The sequence below is a fragment of the Pseudophryne corroboree genome, chromosome 10 (assembly GCF_028390025.1).
Source record: "Pseudophryne corroboree isolate aPseCor3 chromosome 10, aPseCor3.hap2, whole genome shotgun sequence".
Lineage (NCBI taxonomy): Eukaryota > Metazoa > Chordata > Amphibia > Anura > Myobatrachidae > Pseudophryne > Pseudophryne corroboree.
In genome coordinates this window covers 162931895-162954420 of record NC_086453.1, presented here as the reverse complement: position 1 = coordinate 162954420, position 22526 = coordinate 162931895, and the positions used below count along the sequence as shown (strand labels likewise).

General features: G+C 48.5%; 1 protein-coding gene and 1 pseudogene across 6 annotated transcripts in view; both read left to right on the top strand.

The window, feature by feature from the left end:
* Nucleotides 1-22526, top strand: part of LOC134966292 (NXPE family member 4-like) — a 642982-nt gene that overhangs the window by 475126 nt on the left and 145330 nt on the right. The gene's annotated exons all lie outside the window — the stretch shown is intronic.
* LOC134968044 (5S ribosomal RNA) lies at nt 12862-12980 on the top strand (annotated as a pseudogene).

Sequence of the window (22526 nt, the reverse complement as noted above, 5' to 3'; positions counted from 1 at the left end):
GAGGGGTCTCGGCATTACAACTCTGCCGAGCCGCTACGTGGTCGGGGGAGAACACGTTTGTAAAATTCTACAAATTTGATACCCTGGCTAAGGAGGGCCTGGAGTTCTCTCATTCGGTGCTGCAGAGTCATCCGCACTCTCCCGCCCGTTTGGGAGCTTTGGTATAATCCCCATGGTCCTTTCAGGAACCCCAGCATCCACTAGGACGATAGAGAAAATAAGAATTTACTTACCGATAATTCTATTTCTCGGAGTCCGTAGTGGATGCTGGGCGCCCATCCCAAGTGCGGATTATCTGCAATAATTGTACATAGTTATTGTTACCTAATTCGGGTTATTGTTGTAGGGAGCCATCTTTCAGAGGCTCCTCTGTTATCATACTGTTAACTGGGTTTAGATCACAGGTTGTACGGTGTGATTGGTGTGGCTGGTATGAGTCTTACCCGGGATTCATAAATCCTTCCTTATTGTGTACGCTCGTCCGGGCACAGTATCCTAACTGAGGCTTGGAGGAGGGTCATAGGGGGAGGAGCCAGTACACACCACCTGATCGTAAAGCTTTACTTTTTGTGCCCCGTCTCCTGCGGAGCCGCTATTTCCCATGGTCCTTTCAGGAACCCCAGCATCCACTACGGACTCCGAGAAATAGAATTATCGGTAAGTAAATTCTTATTTTCTCATAGTCCGTAGTGGATGCTGGGGACTCCGAAAGGACCATGGGGATAGCGGCTCCGCAGGAGACTGGGCACAAAGTAAAAGCTTTAGGACTAGCTGGTGTGCACTGGCTCCTCCCCCTATGACCCTCCTCCAAGCCTCAGTTAGGATACTGTGCCCGGACGAGCGTACACAATAAGGAAGGATTTTGAATCCCGGGTAAGACTCATACCAGCCACACCAATCACACCGTACAACTTGTGATCTGAACCCAGTTAACAGCATGATAACAGAAGGAGCCTCTGAAAAGATGGCTCACAACAACAATAACCCGATTTTTGTAACAATAACTATGTACAAGTAATGCAGACAATCCGCACTTGGGATGGGCGCCCAGCATCCACTACGGACTATGAGAAATAGAATTATCGGTAAGTAAATTCTTATTTTCTCTAACGTCCTAGTGGATGCTGGGGACTCCGAAAGGACCATGGGGATTATACCAAAGCTCCCAAACGGGCGGGAGAGTGCGGAAGACTCTGCAGCACCGAATGAGAGAACTCCAGGTCCTCCTCAGCCAGGGTATCAAATTTGTAGAATTTAGCAAACGTGTTTGCCCCTGACCAAGTAGCTGCTCGGCAAAGTTGTAAAGCCGAGACCCCTCGGGCAGCCGCCCAAGATGAGCCCACTTTCCGTGTGGAATGGGCTTTTACAGATTTTGGCTGTGGCAGGCCTGCCACAGAATGTGCAAGCTGAATTGTACTACAAATCCAACGAGCAATCGTCTGCTTAGAAGCAGGAGCACCCAGCTTGTTGGGTGCATACAGGATAAACAGCGAGTCAGATTTTCTGACTCCAGCCGTCCTGGAAACATATATTTTCAGGGCCCTGACTACGTCCAGCAACTTGGAATCCTCCAAGTCCCTAGTAGCCGCAGGCACCACAATAGGCTGGTTTAAGTGAAATGCTGAAACCACCTTAGGGAGAAATTGAGGACGAGTCCTCAATTCTGCCCTGTCCGTATGAAAAATTAGGTAAGGGCTTTTATAGGCTAAAGCCGCCAATTCTGAGACACGCCTGGCTGAAGCCAGGGCTAACAGCATTACCACTTTCCATGTGAGATATTTTAAGTCCACAGTGGTGAGTGGTTCAAACCAATGTGATTTTAGGAATCCCAAAACTACATTGAGATCGCAAGGTGCCACTGGAGGCACAAAAGGAGGCTGTATATGCAGTACTCCCTTGACAAACGTCTGAACTTCAGGAACAGAAGCCAGTTCTTTTTGGAAGAATATTGACAGGGCCGAAATTTGAACCTTAATGGACCCTAATTTTAGGCCCATAGACAGTCCTGTTTGTAGGAGATGCAGGAAACGACCCAGTTGAAATTCCTCTGTAGGGGCCTTCCTGGCCTCGCACCACGCAACATATTTACGCCAAATACGGTGATAATGTTGTACGGTTACATCCTTCCTGGCTTTGATCAGGGTAGGGATGACTTCATCCGGAATGCCTTTTTCCTTCAGGATCCGGCGTTCAACCGCCATGCCGTCAAACGCAGCCGCGGTAAGTCTTGGAACAGACATGGTCCCTGCTGGAGCAGGTCCTTTCTTAGAGGTAGAGGCCACGGGTCTTCCGTGAGCATCTCTTGAATTTCCGGGTACCAAGTCCTTCTTGGCCAATCCGGAGCCACGAGTATAGTCTTTACTCCTCTCCTTTTTATGATTCTCAGTACTTTTGGTATGAGAGGAAGAGGAGGGAACACATACACTGACTGGTACACCCACGGTGTTACCAGAGCGTCCACAGCTATTGCCTGAGGGTCCCTTGACCTGGCGCAATATCTGTCCAGTTTTTTGTTGAGGCGGGACGCCATCATGTCCACCTTTGGTTTTTCCCAACGGTTCACAATCATGTGGAAGACTTCTGGGTGAAGTCCCCACTCCCCCGGGTGAAGATCGTGTCTGCTGAGGAAGTCTGCTTCCCAGTTGTCCACTCCCGGAATGAACACTGCTGACAGTGCTATCACATGATTCTCCGCCCAGCGAAGAATCCTTGCCACTTCCATCATTGCCCTCCTGCTTCTTGTGCCGCCCTGTCTGTTTACGTGGGCGACTGCCGTGATGTTGTCCGACTGGATCAACACCGGCTGACCCTGAAGCAGAGGTCTTGCCTGACTTAGGGCATTGTAAATGGCCCTTAGTTCCAAGATATTTATGTGAAGTGACGTTTCCATGCTTGACCACAAGCCCTGGAAATTTCTTCCCTGTGTGACTGCTCCCCAGCCTCTCAGGCTGGCATCCGTGGTCACCAGGACCCAATCCTGAATGCCGAATCTGCGGCCCTCTAGGAGATGAGCACTCTGTAACCACCACAGGAGAGACACCCTTGTCCTTGGAGACAGGGTTATCCGCTGATGCATTTGAAGATGCGATCCGGACCATTTGTCCAGCAGATCCCACTGAAAAGTTCTTGCGTGGAATCTGCCGAATGGAATCGCTTCGTAAGAAGCCACCATCTTTCCCAGGACCCTTGTGCATTGATGTACTGACACTTGGCCTGGTCTTAGGAGGTTCCTGACTAGGTCGGATAACTCCTTGGCTTTCTCCTCCGGGAGAAACACCTTTTTCTGTACTGTGTCCAGAATCATCCCTAGGAACAGCAGACGTGTTGTCGGAATCAGCTGCGATTTTGGAATATTTAGAATCCATCCGTGCTGTCATAGTACTACTTGAGATAGTGCTACTCCGACCTCTAACTGTTCTCTGGACCTTGCCCTTATCAGGAGATCGTCCAAGTAAGGGATAATTAAGACGCCTTTTCTTCGAAGAAGAATCATCATTTCGGCCATTACCTTGGTAAAGACCCGGGGTGCCGTGGACAATCCAAACGGCAGCGTCTGAAACTGATAGTGACAGTTCTGTACCACAAACCTGAGGTACCCTTGGTGAGAAGGGCAAATTGGGACATGGAGGTAAGCATCCTTGATGTCCAGAGACACCATATAGTCCCCTTCTTCCAGGTTCGCTATCACTGCTCTGAGTGACTCCATCTTGAACTTGAACCTTTTTATGTAAGTGTTCAAGGATTTCAGATTTAAAATGGGTCTCACCGAGCCGTCCGGCTTCGGTACCACAAACAGCGTGGAATAATACCCCTTTCCCTGTTGTAGGAGGGGTACCTTGATTATCACCTGCTGGGAATACAGCTTGTGAATGGCTTCCAATACCGCCTCCCTGTCGGGGGGAGACGTTGGTAAAGCAGACTTCAGGAACCGGCGAGGGGGAGACGTCTCGAATTCCAATTTGTACCCCTGTGATACTACCTGCAGGATCCAGGGGTCCACTTGCGAGTGAGCCCACAGCGCGCTGAAATTCTTGAGACGGGCCCCCACCGTGCCTGAGTCCGCTTGTAAGGCCCCAGCGTCATGCTGAGGACTTGGCAGAAGCGGGCGAGGGCTTCTGTTCGTGGGAAGAGGCTGTCTGCTGCAGTCTTTTTCCCCTTCCTCTGCCCCGGGGCAGATATGAGTGGCCTTTTGCCCGCTTGCCCTTATGGGGACGAAAGGACTGAGCCTGAAAAGACGGTATCTTTTTCTGCTGCGAGGTGACTTGGGGTAAAAAGGTGGATTTTCCAGCCGTTGCCGTGGCCACCAGGTCCGATAGACCGACCCCAAATAACTCCTCCCCTTTATACGGCAATACTTCCATATGCCGTTTGGAATCCGCATCCCCTGACCACTGTCGCGTCCATAATCCTCTTCTGGCAGAAATGGACATCGCACTTACTCTTGATGCCAGAGTGCAAATATCCCTCTGTGCATCTCGCATATATAGAAATGCATCCTTTAAATGCTCTATAGTCAATAATATATTGTCCCTGTCCAGGGTATCAATATTTTCAGTCAGGGAATCCGACCAAGCCACCCCAGCACTGCACATCCAGGCTGAGGCGATTGCTGGTCGCAGTATAATACCAGTATGTGTGTATATACTTTTAAGGATATTTTCCAGCTTCCTATCAGCTGGTTCCTTGAGGGCGGCCGTATCAGGGGACGGTAACGCCACTTGTTTTGATAAGCGTGTGAGCGCCTTATCTACGCTAGGGGGTGTTTCCCAACGCGCCCTAACCTCTGGCGGGAAAGGGTATAATGCCAATAATTTTTTAGAAATTAGCAGTTTTTTATCGGGGGAAACCCACGCTTCATCACACACCTCATTTAATTCATCTGATTCAGGAAAAACTACGGGTAGTTTTTTCACACCCCACATAATACCCTTTTTTGTGGTACTTGTAGTATCAGAAATGTTCAAAACCTCCTTCCTTGCCGTGATCATGTAACGTGTGGCCCTACTGGAAAATACGTTTGTTTCCTCACCGTCGACACTGGAGTCAGTGTCCGTGTCAGTGTCTGTATCGACCTGAGGTAACGGGCGTTTTATAGCCCCTGACGGTGTTTGAGACGCCTGTACAGGTATTAACTGATTTGCCGGCTGTCTCATGTCGTCAACAGTCTTTTGTAAAGTGCCGACACTATCACGTAATTCTTTCCATAAGACCATCCAGTCAGGTGTCGACTCCCTAGGGGGTGACATCACTAACACAGGCAATTGCTCCGCCTCCACACCATTTTCCTCCTCATACATGTCGACACAGCGTACCGACACACAGCACACACACAGGGAATGCTCTGATAGAGGACAGGACCCCACTAGCCCTTTGGGGAGACAGAGGGAGAGTTTGCCAGCACACACCAGAGCGCTATATATATACAGGGATAACCTTATATAAGTGTTTTTCCCTAATATAGCTGCTGTATATATTAATATGCCAATTTAGTGCCCCCCCTCTCTTGTTTTACCCTGTTTCTGTAGTGCAGGACTGCAGGGGAGAGTCAGGGAGCCTTCCTCCAACGGAGCTGTGAGGAAAAAATGGCGCTTGTGTGCTGAGGAGATAGGCTCCGCCCCCTTCTCGGCGGCCTTTCTCCCGCTTTTTTGTGGAAAACTGGCAGGGGTTAAATACATCCATATAGCCCAGGAGCTATATGTGATGTATTTTTAGCCATTTAAGGTATTTTCATTGGGTCCCAGGGCGCCCCCCCCCCCCCCAGCGCCCTGCACCCTCAGTGACCGGAGTGTGAAGTGTGCTGAGAGCAATGGCGCACAGCTGCGGTGCTGTGCGCTACCTTATTGAAGACAGGACGTCTTCTGCCGCCGATTTTCCGGACCTCTTCACTCTTCTGTCTCTGTAAGGGGGCCGGCGGCGCGGCTCCGGGACCCATCCATGGCTGGGCTTGTGATCGTCCCTCTGGAGCTAATGTCCAATAGCCTAAGAAGCCCAATCCACTCTGCACGCAGGTGAGTTCGCTTCTTCTCCCCTTAGTCCCTCGATGCAGTGAGCCTGTTGCCAGCAGGTCTCACTGAAAATAAAAAAACCTATTTAAACTTTTACTCTAAGCAGCTCAGGAGAGCCACCTAGATTGCACCCTTCTCGTTCGGGCACAAAATCTTAACTAAGGCTTGGAGGAGGGTCATAGGGGGAGGAGCCAGTGCACACCAGCTAGTCCTAAAGCTTTTACTTTGTGCCCAGTCTCCTGCGGAGCCGCTATCCCCATGGTCCTTTCGGAGTCCCCAGCATCCACTAGGACGTTAGAGAAATTAACATTTGCATTTAAAATATTCCACATTTCCATCCAGTCATGTGTCGGTGTTGCCGACGGAGACACCACACTCATACGCTCCAACTCATCCCTAAGAGAGCCTTCCGCTTCAGACATGCCGACACGCACATACTGACACACCACTCACTCAGGGACAGGGCCGTAACTACGTGTGTGCCAAGTGGGCTTGGCACACAGCGCAGTTGCCCTGAGGGCGCACGGCCAGCGGCATGTTGAGTCAAATTGATTCATTACATGCCGCCTCTGCTGTGTGCGCCGCGCTGTGGAGGGAGAAGAGACCAGCGCCGGGCAGCGGAGAAGGAGGAGGAGGGAGGGGGAGCAGGGAGCCGCAGCAGCGCTATTTCATTGGTAGTAAGCGCCGCTGCAGCATCCCCCTCTCCTTCTGTATTGGCTGCCCGGCGCTGCTGTGGATGCTGGGATGCGGTTCCTCCATCCCAGCATCCACAGCAGCGCCGGGCAGCCAATACGGAAGGAGAGGGGGATGCTGCAGCGGCGCTTACTACCAATGACATAGCGCTGCTGCGGCTCCCTGCTCCCCCTCCCTCCTCCTCCTTCTCACCTCACTGCCTGCACCGAGGGAGCTGCACGAGGAGCCTGACTGCCAGCAGGGAGATGGTAAGTATATCTCTTTCTCTCTCTCTCTCTCTCAGGGGGACACCGTCTGCCGCACCGCAATGTGTAAAAAGGGGGACTGGCTGCCGCAATGTGTAAAAAGGGGGAGTGGCTGCCGCAATGTGTAAAAAGGGGGACTGGCTGCCGCAATGTGTAAAAAGGGGGACTGGCTGCCGCAATGTGTAAAAAGGGGGACTGGCTGCCACAATGTGTAAAAAGGGGGCCTGGCTGCCGCAATGTGTAAAAAGGGGGCCTGGCTGCCGCAATGTGTAAAAAGGGGGACTGGCTGCCGCAATGTGTAAAAAGGGGGAGTGGCTGCCGCAATGTGTAAAAAGGGGGACTGGCTGCCGCAATGTGTAAAAAGGGGGACTGGCTGCCACAATGTGTAAAAAGGGGGCCTGGCTGCCGCAATGTGTAAAAAGGGGGCCTGGCTGCCGCAATGTGTAAAAAGGGGGACTGGCTGCCGCAATGTGTAAAAAGGGGGACTGGCTGCCGCAATGTGTAAAAAGGGGGCCTGGCTGCCGCAATGTGTAAAGAGGGGGCCTGGCTGCCGCAATGTGTAAAAAGGGGGACTGGCTGCCGCAATGTGTAAAAAGGGGGACTGGCTGCCGCAATGTGTAAAAAGGGGGCCTGGCTGCCGCAATGTGTAAAAAGGGGGACTGGCTGCCGCAATGTGTAAAAAGGGGGACTGGCTGCCGCAATGTGTAAAGAGGGGGCCTGGCTGCCGCAATGTGTAAAGAGGGGGCCTGGCTGCAGCAATGTGTAAAGAGGGGGCCTGGCTGCCGCAATGTGTAAAAAGGGGTCCTGGCTGCCGCAATGTGTAAAAAGGGGTCCTGGCTGCCGCAATGTGTAAAAAGGGGGACTGGCTGCCGCAATGTGTAAAGAGGGGGCCTGGCTGCCGCAATGTGTAAAAAGGGGGACTGGCTGCCGCAATGTGTAAAAAGGGGGACTGGCTGCCGCAATGTGTAAAAAGGGGGACTGTCTGCTGTAATGTGTAAAAAGGGGGACGCTGTCTGCTGTAATGTATAAAAGGGGCTCTACCTGGTGTAGTGGCGCTACTGTGCAGCGTAATTTGAATAATGTAGACTACTGTGCACCGTAGTATGAATTGCTATTATTTTGTGGCCACGCCCCTTCCCCGTGAAGCCACGCCCCTATAAATTTTTCGCGCAACTACGGCGCGCACTGCCCCTATCTTACATGGGGGGGGGGGGCGCCACTGTCGTTTCTTGCACACAGCGCTAAAATGCCTAGTTACGGCACTGCTCAGGGAAAACTCTATCTGGAGACAGTTCCCCCAAAAGGCCCTTTGGAGAGACAGAGAAAGAGTCTGCCAGCACACACCCAGCGCCAATAACCCTGGGAAAAGAAAAAATATTACCCAGACACAGCGCTATTCACTGCGCCAAATTATGTGCCCCCCCTCCTTCTTTAAAACCCTCCGTCACCGGTGATCAGCAGGGGAGAGTCCGGGGAGCCAGCTTCTCAGCGTGTGCTTGTGGAGAAAATGGCGCTGGTGAGTGCTGAGGGAGAAGCCCCGCCCCCGCAGTGGCGGGCTTTGGTCCCGCTGTTTCTTTAAACTGGCGGGGGTCTGAATTAATACTCAAAAATGAGTATGTACCTATTGCCAGTGTCGAGGTCCACATTGCTGCCCAGGACGCCCCCCCCCCGCGCCCTGCAGCCAACAGTGTCCGCTGTGTGTGTGTCCGTGGGAGCAATGGCGCGCAGCGTTACCGCTGCACGTTACCTCACTGAAGATCTGATGTCTTCTGCCGCCTTTGAAGTCTTCTGCCTTCGTATACTCACCCGGCTTCTATCTTCCGGCTCTGCGAGGAGGACGGTGGCGCGGCTCCGGGACGAACCGCTAGGGGAGACCTGCGTTCTGACTCCCTCTGGAGCTAATGGTGTCCAGTAGCCTAAGAAGCAGAGCTTAACATTTAAGTAGGTCTGCTTCTCTCTACTCAGTCCCACGATGCAGGGAGCCTGTTGCCAGCAGGTCTCCCTGAAAATAAAAAACCGAACAAAATACTTTTTTACAGGAAGCTCAGGAGAGCTCCCTGTAGTGTATCCAGTCTCCTCTGGGGACAGTATTAAACTGAGGTCTGGAGGAGGGGCATAGAGGGAGGAGCCAGTGCACACCCATACCTAAAGTACTTTTTAGTGCCCATGTCTCCTGCGGAGCCCATCTATTCCCCATGGTCCTTACGGAGTCCCCAGCATCCTCTAGGACATAAGAGAAAAAATCTTAGAATCTGCAGATTGTTTGTTTTGTGATTGCTGATGTATGGGGGCCTTTAGAGTTGTGCTTACTATATTGACTCTACTAAGATTTGTTTATGTTTTTTGTTGTTTTAAAAGAATTGAACAGGTATTCATTAATAATTATTAACTATACATGGTAATTTTGGACACCTGTGTTTTAAAGAGAAAACCTTCTATGACAATGAATTCATCTGATGAAACTACTGATGTCAAATTAGACACACACATGAGGATTCGGGGGTTTCCTCGTGTTAAATTGGTTAATATTGGAAAATTGTATGGTTACAAAATGAAAAAATATTTTCTGACTGGAAAAGATCCTTATGTGCTGTGGACTTGCCTGGATTGCACTTCTGTAGGTAACCTGAAAGATTGGAATTTATTTTATTAAAATGAGAAACATCGAAGCAAGACTGCAACTAATGAACTCTCCAAGTCAAGTGACTGACAAACAAAATGAGTTATACATTGACTCTGTTAACGCAGCATGTACTATATATTTTTGTTTGTGGATGTTATTCCAGTATTATTATCAATTTATTTTACCAAACTCTGTATTAACTCTTCAACAACTGCATTATTGCATCTCTGATAAACAAGAGTAGATTCCTGTTCTGGTGATCATGTGTGTTAAAGATGTTCATACACCAGTTATGTGGAATTTTTTTAAACAATCTACCATAGGGCCTATTTATCCCCATTTATACATTTTGAAATGGATCAAATGTGGTTCTTACAGGGCAGATCTGTTGGTATGTGGTCGCCATCGGGCCCGATGCGTGGCGAGCAGACACGCTGCGGGGTTCCAACTGTCGGGATTCCGGCGTTTGATAGTGCGCATCATGCCCCTTGGAAACAAAACATTCCCAGGGGGCAGATGATGCGACTTAGATGAAATTGTTCTAACATCGACACGTTTTCATCACAGGCGAATGTATTAATGGATTCTCTGAGACAATGTGTATCATATGGATAGAATGAAATTACTTGCCCCTAAGATTCAGGATAAAAGAAATGGAAATGATACAGCTAGTGCCAACAATGAGAGACAATTAGCCTTTGTGTGCAAATATAATAACTCAGCTCAAGAAATCAGATCCATCATCTCTAAAAAGTATAGAGTTTTAAAACAAGACCGTACCCTTAACCAAGTGCTCCCCCCTAAACCTATGGTGATCTTTAATAAAAACAAATCTTTAAAAACCATACTAGCTCCAACCTATTTAGATCCCACTGAGAGAAAGAATGAGATACCCATAGGGTGCAAGTGGCTATCTACCAAACCCATCGGGTGTTTCAACTGCGGAAAGTCGCGGTGTACAACTTGCACATATATGCCTAGAAAAACATGTTCTTTGACCCTACCAGGTAACAATGAGCAATACAAGTTGAAATCTTTTATGAACTGCTATACGAACTATGTAATTTATTTACTAACCTGTGGGTGCGGCCTCCACTATGTTGGGAGGACTACCAGACCCATGCATGTTAGGTTCATGGAGCACTGCAGGAATATTATTAAGAAATATGAGAAGCATAGTGTATCGAGACATTTCACACAGACCCACTCAGGGGATCCAAAGAGTCTTTCTTTAGTCTGTATTGAACACGTCGCCCCCACACCTAGGGGGGGATAGGTTCAGCAGGCTGTGCTCAAGAGAAATAACAAGTTTTATGGTAAGAACTTACCTTTGTTAAAACTCTTTCTGCGAGGTACGCTGGGCTCCACAAGGAATGGACAATGGGGTGTAGAGTAGGATCTTGATCCGAGGCACCAACAGGCTCAAAGCTTTGACTGTTCCCAGAATGCATAGCGCCGCCTCCTATATCACCCCGCCTCCCTGCACAGGATCTCAGTTTTTAGTTAACCAGTCCAATGCAGTAGCAGGAAAAGAGATGACAACGGTTAGTAGCCACAACACCGCATTCTCACGACAGGAGACGTGTCAGCGGCTAATGCCATACCAACCCAAAGAAGCTAAGTGTGTCAGGGTGGGCGCCTTGTGGAGCCCAGTGTACCTCGCAGAAAGAGTTTTAACAAAGGTAAGTTCTTACCAAAAAACTTGTTTTCTGCTGCGGGGTGCACTGGGCTCCACAAGGAATGGACAATGGGGATGTCCTAAAGCAGTTCCTTATGGGAGGGGACGCACTGTAGCGGACACAAGAACCTGGCGTCCAAAGAAAGCATCCTGGGAAGCGGCAGTATTGAAGGCATAGAACCTTAGGAACGTGTTCACAGAGGACCACGTAGCCACCTTGCACAATTGTTCAAGGGTCGCACCACTTTAGGCCGCCCAAGAAGGTCCAACAGACCGAGTAGAATGGGCCTTAATGTGATCAGGAGCAGAGAGACCAGCCTTCACATAAGCAAGTGCAATCACCATTCTAATCCATCTGGCCAGAGTTTGCTTGTGAGCAGGCCAGCCACGTTTGTGAAACCCAAACACAACAAAAAGAGAATCAGATTTCCTAATAGGAGCAGTTCTCTTCACATAGATACGGAGAACCCATACCACATCCAAAGACTGCTCTTTGGGAGACAGATCAGGAGAAACAAGTGCCGGAACTACAATCTCCTGATTAAGGTGGAACGAAGAAACCACCTTAGGTAGATAGCCGGGACGAGTCCTAAGAACCGCCCGGTCACGGTGAAATATCAGATATGGGGAACTACAGGACAAGGCACCCAAATCCGACACTCTTCTAGCTGAAGCAATAGCCAGCAGAAACACCACCTTAAGGGAAAGCCACTTAAGGTCAGCTGAACCAAGAGGTTCAAACGAAGACTCTTGTAACGCCTCCAAAACCACGACAAGTCCCAAGGAGCCACAGGCGGGACATAGGGAGGTTGGATACGCAACACGCCCTGAGTAAAGGTATGCACATCAGGTAAGGTCGCAATTTTTCTCTGAAACCACACCGACAAGGCAGATATTTGAACCTTGAGGGAGGCCAGACGCAGGCCTAAGTCCAGGCCCTGCTGAAGAAAAGCCAACAACTTGGCTATACTAAACTTGGAAGCGTCATAATCATTAGATGCGCACCAAAGTAAAAATGCCAGACCCTATAGTAAATCCGAGCCGAAGCCGGTTTCTGGGACCGCAACATAGTTTGAATGACCGCCTCAGAAAACCCTTTAGCCCTTAAGACGGTAGCTTCAAGAGCCACGCCGTCAAAGACAGCCGGGCTAGGTCCTGGTAGACACAGGGGCCCTGAACGAGGAGGTCTGGGCGTTGTGGAAGTAGAATTGGACGCTCTGACTATAGGCCTTGCAGGTCTGAGAACCAGTGCCTATAGGACATCTAGCAGAATATTCTTTTACAGTGTTCCCCATTTCATTTGAGAAAAATACATACTTGTGTTCAATACTTCTGTCTATGTTAATTTGGCATTACCTCCTATGTGTGGTTTTTGTTAACCCTTTGGCTATTATATATATTTTTTGAACAAATTGTTACAAGGCCACAAGGGTGAGGCTTTTCATTATCAGTGAATGCAATGCAAAGAGATAGCTTACAGTAATGAAATATCCTTACCACAACTTGATTTCTTGACAATTTTTTGATAAATTAACCAGCCCAATACTTACCGATACTGTTACTGACACCTGTGGGTCCCCACATATTTGGAATACGGTGCACCTGGGAGACTTATCCACCTACGGTCAGACCGCACTGAGTATGCCCAAACTCGTCTGATCTTGGAAGCCAAGCACTGCAGGGCCTGGTCAGTACCTGGATGGGGAACCACCAGGGAATACTAGGTACCGTAGGTATTTTATTCTCCCACGCACAATATAACCTCAGGACCCACGGTCAGGAATTGACCCTAGGTTCCAATAATTATTGGACCCTATCAGACCCGAGGGAGTAACCTCATTCTATTAGAATCTCTATTATAGAGAATATGAATACGTCCTTTCTGGAATGAGGGACCACTTATTTTCGCTCACTTACACCATTATTTCGCCTAAAATATGAATATCAATGTGTATGAGTATTAATGCTCTTAGATTATGAATGCTTGCTCTCGCCTTTTTTAAGTATACTATAATAAAAGTTATGTATTAATAATTTCACAATTTCAATTTTCAAGTGTGCCCTGGAAGAGGCATATAGTTGCTTTTTGTCTTTTGCCTTTCCAATAGACCACACCCGTTGTTTCTGAGAACCAGTGCCGTCTGGGCCATGCTGGAGCTATGAGAAGCAGAATTCCTTTTTCTTGCTTGAACTTCCGAATTACCCTGGGCAGTAGTGACACCGGAGGGAACACGTACGGCAGCCGAAACCTCCACGGTACTGCCAGCGCATCCACGAATGCTGCTTGAGGATCCCTTGTCCTTGCTCCGAAGACCGGAACCTTGTGATTGTGTCGAGACGCCATCAGATCTACATCTGGAAGGCTCCACCTTTCCACTAGGAGTTGAAACACTTCTGGATGGAGGCCCCACTCGCCGACATGCATGTCCTGATGACTGAGAAAGTCCGCTTCCCAATTCAGGACTCCCGGAATGAATATTGCTGATATGGCCGGTAGATGGCGTTCTGCCCACTGTAGTATCCGTGAGACTTCCTTCATTGCTAGGCGGCTTCGAGTGCCGCCTTGATGATTTATGTAAGCCACTGTTGTGGCGTTGTCCGACTGTATTTGAACAGGATGGTTCTGAATTAAATGCTGGGCTAGGTTCAAGGCATTGAAGACTGCCCGCGACTCCAGAATATTGATCGAGAGGAGAGATTCCTCCTTGGTCCACCGCCCCTGAAGGGAGTGTTGCTCCAGCACTGCACCCCAAACTCTTAGACTGGCATCTGTCGTCAACAGGGCCCAGTTGGATATCCAGAACGGACGGCCCCGGCACAGTTGTTGGTCCTGGAGCCACCAGAGCAGCGACAGACGGACCTCCGGAGTCAATGAGATCATTTGAGACCTGATCCGTTGAGGCAGGCCGTCCCATTTGGCTAGAATCAGCCTCTTTAGAGTGCGAGAGTGAAATTGAGCGTACTCCACCATGTCGAATGCTGACACCATGAGGCCCAGCATCTGCATCGCCGAATGTATCGACACTTGCGGACGAGAAAGGTAAGCAACGAATCCTGTCCTGAAGTTTCAGGACTTTCTCCTGAGACAGGAACAACCACTGGTTGTAAGTGTCCAATAGTGCTCCCAGATGCACCATGTTCTGAGCAGGGATCAGGGATGTCTTCTTCCAGTTGATGAGCCACCCGTGGGCTTGCAGAAACCGGACCGTCACATCTAGATGATGCAGGAGAAGTTCTGGGGAATTTGCCAGGATTAACAAGTCGTCCAAATACGGCAGTATCCTGACCCCTTGACGGCGGAGTACCACTGTCATCACCGCCATGACTTTTGTAAAGTCTCGCGGAGCCGTTGTTAAACCAAAAGGTAATGCCCAAAACTGGTAATGGCAGTAGCCAATCGCAAATCTCAGGTATTGCTGATGAGACACTGCTGTAGGAATATGCAGGTAAGCATCCTGTATATCCAGGGAGACCATGAAGTCCCCAGGTTCCAAGGCCAGAATTATAGAGCGAAGGGTTTCCATCCGGAACTTGGAAACCTTCACAAACCTGTTCAATGCCTTGAGGTTGAGAATGGGCCAGGAGGACCCATTCGGTTTCGGGACTAGAAACAGCGGAGAATAGTACTCCCGGCCCCACTGCGCAAGAGGCACCTGTACTACGACTCCTATATCCAGGAAGGTCTGTACCACTGAATGTAGAGTGTTTGCCTTTGTCTTGACCAACGGGACATCTATCTGGCAAAATCGATGAGGGGGTCGGTTTTTGAAGGCTATGGCGTAACCTCGAGTGACGACTTCCCATACCCAGGCATCTGAAGCGGTCTTCAACCATTCCTGGATATACCCTAGAAGCCGGACCCCCACCCTGGGATCCCCCAGAGGGAGGCCTGCCCCATCATGCGGCAGGCTTATCTGTCTTGGAAGCTGGCTGACGGGCCGCCCAGGCTCTTTTGGGCTTAGGCTTACCAGGTTTGGAAGTGCGGGCCTGCTTGTTGTACGCCTGACCTTTTGCTTTACCTGAAGGACGAAAGGGTCGAAAAGAAGTACCTTTAGCCTTCAACACAGAAGGAGCGGTACTTGGCAGACAGGCAGTTTTGGCAGTAGCCAAGTCAGCCACAATCTTATTTAAATCCTCCCCAAACAGAATATCTCCCTTAAAAGGGAGTACCTCCAGGCTTTTTCTAGGCTTTTTCTAGAGTCCAGTTCCACAGACCAGGATCTCAGCCACAATATCCGGCGAGCCAGGACTGACGTAGTAGAGGCCTTGGCTGCCAGGATACCAGCATCAGAAGACGCCTCTTTAATATAAAGAGAAGCTGTGACAATATAAGACAAGCATTGTCTAGCATGGTCAGAGGAGATTTCAGCATCTAACTCCAAGGCCCATGCTTCAATGGCCTCTGCAGCCCAAGTAGCTGCAATAGTGGGCCTTTGTGGAGCACCCGTGAGGGTGTAAATCGCTTTCAGACAACCCTCCACCCGTTTATCCGTAGGCTCTTTTAGAGACGTAACGGTGGTGACCGGCAGAGCTGAGGAAACCACCATCCTAGCCACATGTGAGTCCACTGGAGGAGGCGTTTCCCAATTCTTAGACAGCTCTGGCGCAAGGGGATAGCGAGCCAGCATCTTCTTTTGAGGCACAAACTTTGTACCCGGGTTTTCCCAGGGTTCCTGACGTATATAAATTAGGTGGTCAGAGTGAGGTAAAACTTGATTAATCACCTTCTGACGCTTGAACCTATCTGGTTTCTTAGGAGGAACGGATGGCTTGGGATCATCCGTAATCTGTAAAATTAACTTAATAGCCTCCAAAAGATCAGGAACATCCACATGTGAACCACCCTCCCCATCAGCCGTATCTGAGTCAGAACCTGTGGGGTCAGTGTAAGTGCCGTCTTCATCCGACGAGGTGTCAGTGACAGCAGTGGATTGTGAGGAGACAAACGCTCGCTTAGAGGACCCCTTGGACGTAGGCGAGTGACGGTCAGACTTTTTAGTAGTCAGGGACTGGTTCAGCTTCTTTATTTGAGCAGATAAATCGTCCGCCCACGGCGGGTTAGCTGCAGGGATCACAAACGGTTGTACCGGCATTGGGGGTCCCATAGGAGGTGTTAGTTTATGAACTAGCGTATGCAGAAGCGTGGAAAAAGCGGCCCACGGCGGGTCATTATTTGCCCCCGTTGCCACCGTCCCACTGGGGGGGCAAGGAGCCCCCAGAACCAGAGCCCAAAGCTGCTATATTCTTCTCATAGGTATCTGCGGCTTCAGCAACACCGGCAGTGTGTTCAGCCCCAGAACCGTTACCCTCAGAAGCAGACATGATATAACTTGCAGTATCAGGTAACACAGTACAATTTGTCAGTAGCACAATACCTCTAGCCCAAACCCCTGTGCAGTGTAGTCAGCACCAGCAGAGATAAAGGAGAGATATGGTGACTAAATCACAGAGAAAAATACGTAATACAGTATATCTTTGTGAAAATCCTATATTAGATAAAACCTGACGCACCAAGCCCCCTCAGGTTATAGAATATAGGGATAGCAAGTTGAGTGAAAGACACGAAAGAGACACCACTCATCTATCAAATGCACACACAAATAGTCACAGTTTGTACAATGCACAGGTCATTACGAACAATAATACTGCACTGGACTAGCTTACACAGCTATATAACAATAGATATAACAGTACACAGTAAGAACTGGATGTATATCACAGGGTAATTGTACTAGGAAACCCTGACTAAATGCACTCTTTCTTAACTAACACTGACTAAAAAAGGCAGGTAGAATACTTAAGTGTCTTGTAAAGTCACAGCACTGACAACCAGGCGGCTTTACATAGGAGGATTTGCCCAAGCATTCCCAGGAACAGTGAGCTGAGGGATAATGTCACCACAGACACTGCCAGGAGTGAGGGAGAGATAGATATGCAGCTCCAGGGCGGGAACATTTGCAGAAAATGGCGCCCTTGTGCTGGGGGAGGGGCTTCAGGTCCAAGCTCTATCCCCCTGCTGGCAAAAACCACAGGGTACTGCGGGCTCTAATAAAACGGTTTATAGAGAAAACATGACCTGTCCCATGCCCTGGTGATCTAGTGGGATCGCCTGTACTGCCACAGTGTCCACCGCCAGCGTGCGCGGACCGCCTCCCACTGACCGTGCTGGATCGCGATAAAGACCGGGTCCCGCAAGCGGGACCCACTTACCACCTTCCGAAGCGCGGCCACGCGATCCCGGAGAGCCTCTGTCATGTGTGCCTGACAAGAAGAAAACCGGAGCCTCCTGCTGTAGTTACCCGGCAACCAGGGCTCGGGAGTGTACTGCGCCGCTGGGGAGAGCCGGAGCTGCAGCTGTGAATGTCCACTGACATGTAACACTGCCGCTGCCCTTGAAGTCTTCACTTTTTTCCTCAGAAAAAAAGCTCTTCTTAGGGCTGCCTGGAGTGCCTGCTACTACAGCACCAACTACAAAACTGAGATCCTGTGCAGGGAGGCGGGGTGATATAGGAGGCGGCGCTATGCATTCTGGGAACAGTCAAAGCTTTGAGCCTGTTGGTGCCTCGGATCAAGATCCTAATCTACACCCCATTGTCCATTCCTTGTGCAGCTCAGTGTACCCCGCAGCAGAAATATTGGATACTAAAATTCGTCTCTCTATACCCTGATGGGTTAAATGAGAGCATTGAATTAAATACAATACAATGAAAACTAAATGTTTTCAGGATTTATGCATCTTGTTCGAATTTATCAGAATCCGAGATTGGTTCTATAACTGGTGTATCCCCATATTTTGAGTGGAATCAATGTGTGTGTATGTTTGTGCGCAGGCGTGCACAACCCCGCCCGCCCACCCGCCCGCCAGGACTGAAATTAACAACTACATTGAATTAGTGCCGGCGGTAGGCGTTTTGGCTGTAAGCTGCAAAGGACGTGTATCTCTCTGGATGCCTGCCCCGTATTACTGGACATTCCCGCAGGTTCGGTTAAATATACAGCAGTAATCCTCTGCACTGGGACGCCAGTAGCAGGAGGACTTGAGAGACTTGTAATATAAATTGTCAGCACTTGATACAGTCTTGACACATTTTGATGTAACAGATTGGAGGGGTCTGTTTAGTGTCATGTGAATTACATTGTTGCTATCAATTTTATGATTACACTGTTGCTAAATATCTTTTACAGTGCTATAGGATACTAAATGCTTCCGATTAGAGTGTGTGGAACATATTAATTGATTCTTTGATTTTTAAAGTTTTTAAGTGTTTTTATTTTGTCATTAATTGTAGTAAAAATTATATTCAAAGTAAAGCAGACTCTTTGTTTACTGATTGCAGTATAGAGTAAAAACAGACACCGATTATAGTATAACATAATTTTACACAATATTTGAAGCGCACCATTGCCCTTTTTTTCTAGCCGTACACAGCCCTCAGTGCCAGATATGCCCCCACAGTGCCAGATATGCCCTCATACTGCCAGATATGCCCCACAGTGCCTGATGTGCCAGATATGCCCTCATGCTGCCAAATATGCCCCACAGTGCCAGATATGCCCTCATGCTGCCAAATATGCCCCACAGTGCCAGATATGCCCTCATGCTGCCAGATATGCCCTCATGCTGCCAGATATGCCCCTCATGCTGCCACATATGCCCCACAGTGCCAGATGTGCCAGATATGCCCCTCATGCTGCCAGATATGCCCCTCATGCTGCCATATATGCCCCACAGTGCCAGATATGCCCTCATGCTGCCAGATATGCCCCTCATGCTGCCATATATGCCCCACAGTGCCAGATGTGCCAGATATGCCCTCATTCTGCCAGATATGCCCCTCATGCTGCCAGATATACCCTCATGCTGCCAGATATGCCCCTCATGCTGCCACATATGCCCCTCATGCTGCCACATATGCCCCCTCCCCAAGTGCCAAATATGCTCCCCCAGTGCCTGTTACTTACCTCTCCGTCGATCCCGCGCTGTCTTCTGAAGGAGGGACACGGAGCGCACAGCGCGCGCCTCTCCTGCATCTCCGGCGGGTCTATTAAAGTAAGTGCCGGTTCGTGATCAGAGGTCACGAACAGGTACTTCCTTTAATAGACCCGCCGCTGCCGCCGGAGATGCAGGAGGGACACAGGAGAGGCGCGTGCTGTGCGCGCCGTGTCCCTCCTTCACACTGCTCTGCCTGTCACACTGCACTGCCACTGACTCGAGTATAAGCCGAGGTGGCTTTTTCAGCACCAAAAAAAGTGCTGAAAAAGTCGGCTTATACTCGAGTATATACGGCATGTTTAGGATTGTTATCCTATGCTAAAATTTATGCTTCCCACTAGAAGGTTGAATAGTTCTATATTTATATACAATCTCTCTCCTTTTTGTGTTTATCAAATATATCCCTTTAAGAATGGGTACATTTCTAATAAATGTTAACGCTGTGTTCCACTAAGTATGGAGCGCAGCGTCTATTTCCTAACGGCATGCGCTGCGCTCCATTTAGCGCGCCATCACTTACGTGTCTGTGGACCACACGGAGGTGATTTGGTTCGTCCCTGGGATCACGTGACCGGACGCTGTGACGTGATCACAGGCGGGAACTTACAAACATCCCGCAAATAGTGTCCATTGGTTAATAATGGTCATGTGACCGGAGCCGATCACATGACATCAGTTTTAGTAATTGTTTTTAATGTTTTATATAATTTTCAAACCTCGTTTTTAAAAATAAACATAGTGTTCAATTTGGGTGTATTAGTGATTGCTTTCTGCTGCTACTTAAACCAAGTTTTGTGAAATATTATTTAATATATCAGAATGGAAACAACAGATGTTTTTTGTTGTCCCTTGATTGTCAGGGTATATAAAGGGTATCAGTAAGACACTGGTTTTATGCTCCTGAGGAAGCTGGCAGTTACTAGACCAGCGAAATGCGTTGAGCTACATTTCTAAGGACCACAAGGTATATTTCCCTACCAACATCTCTGGCGTCATGGACTCTTTTGCATCCACCGGATAAAATTCCAGCACATGTCACTTACAGACCCGGACGTATCCCTGTTTGCCAATTTGGATCTTCATGTAAGAGATACCTAGGGGGACTTTTTCCGGAAGCAAGTCTGGTAACAATTTATTTCACTAATTGAACTTGTGAGCAAAGTGGAATAGAGCCCTAGCCAGAAGTTGTGGACATTACATTTAAAAGGGAATAACCAGTGGTACCTTGTATTTTTTTTATACTCAACTCACCATTCTGAGCAATTGCTACTTTTTAAGGATTAGAATCTGTTATGATTGTTTAAATAAATCATTGTTTATACTTTTTATTGGTATACTGTCCATCAACATTTGATTTATAGCCGGCGCCAGTGTATATTTTCTTGGGATTCCGGCGTAGGTCTGCTGACCACCGGGATCCCGACAGCCGGGATATCATACTGATCCCGATCTATTAAAATATCTAAAGCAGATGTTCTCAAACGTGGTCCTCATGGCACCCCAATGGTCCAGGTTTTAGGTATAGCCATAGCTCAGCACAGATGATTAAATCAAATTCACTGAGGTGCTAATTAAGTCACCTGTGGCTAAGCATGGATAAACTTAAAACCTGGACCGTTGGGGTGCCTTGATGACCGTGTTTGAGAACCTCTGGTCTACAGGATTGTACAATCATTAAAAGATTTTGGTTAAACATTGGGTGTTTTTCTAACACCTTGGTAAATTACAGTATATCCACCTGACTGCAGAATGGGCTATTTTTGCCATTTTACCACAAAGTACAGTACCAGGGTTTCTTTAGGTGGTTGTAGACTGCTTTTAGCGGTCTCTGCAGCCACTAGGAAGACCATTCTTCAAATGTGGATCCAACCAACATCACCATCCATGATGCTTTTTCTAGATTTCACCTTTTTTATTTTAAATATAGATTAGACAGAGGCATCCCTTTACATAGGAAAACACAGGGGTGGGGAGTTCCAGTTGCCCGGTAACCCCCCTCCTCTTGGCAAGTGGCTCAAAATATGACAACAATAGCAATGGTATATAATACATTTACTAGAGCTGCTGCCACATCATGTAGGTGAATAGACAGAGCAGAGCTGCTGCACATGCCCAGTGGTAACAGCTTCTTCTACCAAGTTTGCTGTGTGAGTCCTCAATTAGTACACTGTACCAGAGAATAGCTACCAGGAAGAAGAGATAGAAGCCTTACCATGTGGTGGGAGAATCTGTGCTTCGAAAGTGCAGTACCGGTTCTATTAGGTTTGTGTATTTATTTATTTATTATAGTATGTTTAACCTTTTCCTGACCACTTATTACATTATTTAAATATGTTTGATACAGTCTATACTATAGACCAGAGGTTCTCAAACGCAGTCCTCAAGGCACTCCAACAGTCCAGGTTTTAAGTATATCTATGCTTGGCCACAGGTGACTTAATTAGCACCTCTGTCAGTTTGATTTAACCATCTGTGCTGAGCCACAAATATACCTATAACCTGGACCGTTAGGGTGCCTTGAGGACTGAGTTTGAGAACCTCTGCAATAAACCATCTATAGTGTTAAAATAAGATTTTACTCACCGGTAAATCTATTTCTCGTAGTCCGTAGTGGATGCTGGGAACTCCGTAAGGACCATGGGGAATAGACGGCTCCGCAGGAGACTGGGCACATCTAAAGAAAGATTTAGGACTATCTGGTGTGCACTGGCTCCTCCCCCTATGACCCTCCTCCAAGCCTCAGTTAGGACACTGTGCCCGGAAGAGCTGACACAATAAGGAAGGATTTCGAATCCCGGGTAAGACCCATACCAGCCACACCAATCACATCGTATAACTCGTGATAGGAACCCCGGTTAACAGTATGATAACAAATTGAGCCTCTGAACAGATGGCTTGCCATCACAACCCGATATTTGTAACAATAACTTTGTACAAGTATTGCAGACAATCCGCACTTGGGATGGGCGCCCAGCATCCACTACGGACTACGAGAAATAGATTTACCGGTGAGTAAAATCTTATTTTCTCTGACGTCCTAGTGGATGCTGGGAACTCCGTAAGGACCATGGGGATTATACCAAAGCTCCCAAACGGGCGGGAGAGTGCGGATGACTCTGCAGCACCGAATGAGAGAACTCAAGGTCCTCCACAGCCAGGGTATCAATTTTTTAGAATTCTGCAAACGTGTTTGCCCCTGACCAAGTAGCAGCTCGGCCAAGTTGTAAAGCCGAGACCCCTCGGGCAGCCGCCCAAGATGAGCCCACCTTCCTTGTGGAATGGGCTTTTA